This window comes from Panicum virgatum, chromosome 3N (genome assembly GCF_016808335.1).
Source record: "Panicum virgatum strain AP13 chromosome 3N, P.virgatum_v5, whole genome shotgun sequence".
In the NCBI taxonomy this organism is placed as follows: Eukaryota; Viridiplantae; Streptophyta; class Magnoliopsida; order Poales; family Poaceae; genus Panicum; species Panicum virgatum.
In genome coordinates this window covers 46,619,616-46,625,615 of record NC_053147.1, presented here as the reverse complement: position 1 = coordinate 46,625,615, position 6,000 = coordinate 46,619,616, and positions in this window count along the sequence as shown.

Sequence of the window (6,000 nt, the reverse complement as noted above, 5' to 3'; positions counted from 1 at the left end):
GTGTTGTTAGTCCAAAAGAAAGATGGCAGTTGGAGATTTTGTGTTGATTATAGGAGACTCAATGACATAACTATAAAGAATAGGTTTCCCATGACCTTAGTGGATGAGATCCTAGATGAGCTTGCTGGCACTTGCTATTTCTCCAAGTTGGATATGAGATCAGGTTATCAAGTTAGGATGAAGAAAGGGGAGGAACACAAGACAGCTTTTAAAACCCACCATGGCCATTTTGAGTTTAGAGTCATGCCTTTTAGACTCACTAATGCTCCAGCCACATTTTAGTGTATTATGAATGACATCCTAGGCCCTTTTCTGAGGAAATTTGTGCTAGTCTTCTTGGATGACATACTGGTTTGCAATCCTACCCTAGAGGATCATGTGTTGCATCTCACCCAAGTTCTGTCCAAGCTCAGGGAGCATCAATTATTCATGAAGAGAAGTAAATGTTCTTTTGCACAACATCAGCTAGAGTACCTTGGCCACATCATTTCTGATAAAGGGGTATCTACTGATCCTGCAAAGACAACTGCCATGCTGAACTGGCCTACACCCACTTCTGTCACTGAATTGAGAGGCTTCCTGGGATTAACAGGATACTATAGAAAATTTGTGAAGCATTATGGCTTAATTGCCAAACCCTTAACTCAATTGCTGAAAAAGAAGCAGTTCTGCTGGTCTTCTAAAGCTCAACATGCTTTTGACAGTCTCAAGCATGCCATGTCCACCACTCCAGTATTGACACTTCCTGATTTTAATGTTCCCTTTGTGGTTGAAACTGATGCATCTGAGATAGGCATTGGAGCAGTCCTTATGCAGCATGACCAGCCAGTGGCATTTCTATGTAAGGCTCTAGGACCAGCTCATCAGAAGCTCTTTATCTATGAGAAGGAATTTTTGGCATTAATTATATTAATTATGGCTGTTGAAAAATGGCAACCCTACCTATAGAGACAAGAATTCCTAATTCGTACTGATCACAAAAGCCTCTCCTATCTTTGTGAGCAGAACCTGCATTCTGATATGCAAAGAAAAGCCATGACCAGGCTTATGGGCTTACAATTTAAAGTGGTGTATAAAAAAGGCAAGGAGAATTTGGCAGCAGATGCCTTGTCCAGGGTTGGTCACCTTTTATCCATACAAGCTGTGTCTGAGTCTAAACCTGTCTGGATACATGAGATATTGAATGCTTATGCCACTGATCCCAGAGCCCATGTCATTCTCACCCGACTTGCTATCCATAGTCCTGATGAAGAGGGTTACAGCTTAGACCAAGGTTTAATCAAGTACAAATCTAAGGTATGGATTGCTAACAATTCAGCTCTACAGACAAAGTTGATAGCAGCTTTGCACTCCTCGGCCATTGATGGTCATTCAGGGGGTACAGCCACATATCATCGTTTGAAGCAGCTCTTTCATTGGAAAGGGATGAAGGGTCAGGTTGCCGATTATGTGAAATAGTGCCAGATCTGTCAACAGGCCAAACATGAGCTGATACACCCTGCTGGTCTCCTACAACCTTTACCCATACCTCAAGGTGCTTGGAGAGATTGGTCTATGGATTTCATTGAGGGGCTTCCTCTATCTGATGGCAGTAACACTATCCTCGTGGTGGTGGATCGCTTCACCAAGTATGGGCATTTTCTGCCTCTGAAACACCCTTTCACAGCACAAACAGTGGCTAAAGTGGTCTTGGACAGTGTTGCCAAGTTACATGGCTTGCCCAAAACGATTGTGTCAGATCGGGATAAGATCTTTACCAGTGCATTTTGGCGTGCTTTGTTCTCCTTGGTAGACACTAAGTTGCAGTTAAGTTCAGCTTACCACCCCCAAACCGACGGGCAGACAGAGCGGGTAAATCAATGTTTGGAGATGTACTTGTGTTGTGCTGTCAATGAGATGCCTAAGCAATGGAAATCCTGGCTACCATTAGCTGAGCTGTGGTATAATTCTAACTATCATTCCTCTCTGGGTTGTTCCCCCTTCAAGGCTCTGTACGGGTATGATGCTGAGTTGGGTACAATGATCCCTACCACTGATGTGTCATCGCCTTCAGCCTCTGACTTTATGTAGAATCGTGCAACACAAATTGCTGCCCTCAAAACACACTTAGCTGCAGCTCAGAATCGGATGAAACTCCAGGCTGACCAGTCTCGTTCTGATCGGGTTTTTCAGGTGGGCGAGCAAGTATTACTGAAACTACAACCGTATGTGCAACAGTCAGTGGTTAGTCGTCCATATCCCAAGCTGGCTTATAAATTCTTCGGTCCTTTTACTATCTTGGAGAAGATTGGTGCTGCGGCATACCGGTTGGACCTGCCTGCTCATAGCCATTTGCCCCTAATTCCTCACCTGTTTACACTGACTTGCCTAAATTGGTGGACCTCAGTTCTCAAGATCTGCAGCCGGAGCGTGTTCTGGATCGCCGCCTGGTCAAGAAGGGCAATCAAGCAGTGCCACAAGTGCTTGTCAAGTGGAATCAACTACCTGCAGCATCGGCGACTTGGGAGGACTTCTACGTCGTCGAGCAGCGCTTCCCAGACGCTGTTGCTTGGGGACAAGCAACTTCTTCGGCCGGGGGAGGTGTAACGCCTACAGTGGAGACGGGAACTACAGAAGGCACCATCGATGCGTGATTAAGCTAGCATTATCTTTTTATTTATTGTAATCGTGGACCCGGCCTGTCGGTGTCATCGGACTCGCATTTATAAGCCGAGATGCTCTGTACTGGAGACTATGAACCTTCTTGAGAAACAAGTCGAACAGGGGGCTTCAGGGTCATCGCCCGCCCTCCTGCGTATCTCTGTGTGCTTGCTGTGATCTGCTCACGTCCCGGCAATCGCCGGCGGCCACGGGTCGTTACAGGATCCACTTGAGGATTGTTGTATCATCGTTTTCTGGACGCCTAGGAATTTTCAGAGCGCACAGTCTTCATTCTTTCAAGTTTTCCCGATGGTTATAGGCCAGTGAAATTAGGGTAAAATTCATGTTGTTGTAGTAAACTCTTAGCGGATTCCAAGAAGTCCAATTTCATGATTTTAGGCCTTATGATTTGGGAGTTGTGAATATCTGAAGTTGGCAGTCAGAATCTAACAGTAGTAGATTGAACTTGTTTTTGACGATCTTACTGACAAAATTTGTGGGGACAGTCTGAAGAAAACTTGTAGTATTGTTTCCATTGTTTCCAAATTGGTAAAGTATGAAATTATTGGATCAGTAGAACTCCAGTTATTAATTTTTGAAGATGCTTGTCATGTTGTGCTATCAGAAAGTTTCAGTAATGTTCCAAGTGTTAGTAAGTCATCTTAGGTGCTTCAAATGCAAAAACTTATTATACCAAAGTTGTAGAGAATGGGGTCTTCCATGTTCTGCCTAAGTTTGGGAATTTTTGAAATAGTGGATAGCAGTAAAAAAAAAAGAGAAGCAGCACTGTTGTCGTTGGTGAAAAGAAATATTCTTTGTTTAGTGTTTTTCGAATGGATGGGATGTAAGATCACTTTATGTCGGTCCATACATATTTGTATGAGTGTATATACTGAGTTTATGATTCCTAATCAGGTGGTGGTGCTTCGGATCGTGCCTAGTGTTTTTCTTGTGTTGCTTCGGCTTTTGGAGGCAAGTAGTTGTAGTTGTGGTTTTGCTACTGTTGCCACTCTTGTTATTTTCATTATCTTCATTTTAAATTCAAAACTAATATACTCTAATTTTGGATTGAACATTGTGGTTCCTTGATGTTTAATCATGTTAATCGTTTGTGATATGATGTTAACCTTCCCACATGAGAATGAAGTTGAAGTATTGTGTAGATAATCCTTTTATTATAGTGCATTTTGTTATGTGCATTTGCATTTCATATGCTCTTGAAGTTGATCGCAATCCTATGGATGTGATTATACCGGTACACATCAAGCGTTGCCCGAGAAGGGGTGCGATTTTAATGAAGTCATAGCATTTGCAATTTTTTCATTCATGGAAGACATCATATTAATGTGTAATTCTTGTGGATATGGAGTTGGATTATATGTCCCATGGATATGCCCGCCTCAGAGCCCATTTTAAAAGGTAGTTGTTAATAGAATTCTGTAGTAGTGGTAGCTGTTGTGTTAATGTCTTATGAAGCGTGTTTCAAGTTTGTTGATGATTAAACTGGATGCTTAATCAACTTGCCATTTAAAAAGCTTGACAAAACAAATTACTTGCTGAGATTTTTTTAATCTCACTCTTGCTTTTCTCTCCCCAGGTATTGGAAGCTTTACTTGGGGCTTGGGAAATAGCAGCACATGGCACTGTTCATGATTTCACTTATCATGTTGTGCTGTAATGAAATAAATGTTTTGTTCATGGAGTTTTTACTTCATTGCTTAACTGTTGTTAGAGTTGATTAAACATGATCCTTTTTTCTAGCACTCAGTTGTTTAATCATGAATGTTAATTTGATTTAAGTTTTCGAAAATGTTTTGCTTCCGCATTGCTTTTTATACAAAGGAGGTGTTGCTGAATTTTCTTGCTAAAATTCAGTCATAAGTGTAGGAAAGTAGGATGCATATAATATTGTGGATTGTATTAGCTTGAGCCTTGGGGCTGAACATATAGGGGTATATGACTTGGAGGGCAAGGAGCCTCTCCTACAGATCTGGTAGGATACGGATACAATCCTAATCTACCTAATATAGAGATGTCCCTAATATACTCTAACATCCCCCGCAGTCACAGCGGGAGCGTCGCAGACGGTGAGACTGGAGAGAAGTCGATAAACTGACATCCCCCCGCAGTCACAACGGTCAGTGCACTGCAGATGCTGTGGCTAGAGTGGAAACCCACAAGGTTGCTCAAGCAGATGATAGTCCTTTGTGCCGATGTCGAGCTAGCCAAGCTGAGGACGAATAGCCATGGTCGATGATGTCGTGCGTAGGGTAGCCGTGGTCGACGTAGCTATGTCGAGGTTGCCGAAGACAAGGTAGCCTCACATGAAGCCGCGGGCGCACGAGGAGGCTCCATGGTGGTGGCGTAATGGAGAAGACGCCAGAGACGAAGATGGCGACGCGTCGAGGCAGTCGTAGAGGGAGCGATGCCGAAGTCGATGCAGTCAGGCCATCGGGCGACACATGTCCAAGTTTGCCAGGCTCGGGAACGCATCAGGGACGATGGGCACACACCGGTGTTGCCAATACCGAACGTGCAAGGGAGGATGCACAACCAGACGCCGTTGCCGAGGGGGACCAGCAGAGAAGGCCTCCATGGTGGTCGCAGGTGCAGAAGAAGGTGAGGTAGAAGATGCCAACGCCTGCTGTTGCTGGAGTAGACGAAGTAGTCGGGGACGAAATGGCGACACTGGCGACATGGTTGTGCTAGATAAAGCGGGGAGGGGAACCCAGATTTTCCAGCACAAGGCCGAATGATCCGGATGACGCGGCGGCGGCGCTCGAAAGAGACGGCGAAGAACTCGTACAACTTGACGAAGACCATGCGCGGGGCGCACAGCGACGAGTCAACGATTTGGTCGGGGACGTGGTCGACGGCGGTGAGAAAGCAACGGTGGAGAAGACCACGGGGTGACGCCACTCCTGCCCGAAGAGGCGGCACAGCGACAACCCTCCGTGCTCGGTGAAGGGCGCGCTCGATGAGGGCGAACGTCACGGGAGCCAGGTGGATCACGCACATCGGCTGATCAGACCGAGTAGCGTGAAGCGAGACGACGGTGGGCGAAGTCGGTGAAGACGTCCCGATCAGTGAAGGCGACGACGAGCCGGCGAAGGTCGACGTGCGGACGAGGCGGCGATGTTGGCGGTGGCGCAAACGAGCGCCCCCTTGGGTGCCGGCCATCTCGCCAAGCCGCAGGGTCGTAGAGGAAGAAGAGGCCGGTGAAGTCGACGCCGACGTCGAGGTAGAGGCGCAAGGTCGATGGGCGGTGGGCGGTGGGCGACGCAATCCCGATCTCTGATCGGGCAAAAGAAAATGATGCAACAAGCAGCTTCTCTGGTAGTACCTCTGGGGTGCACGTAG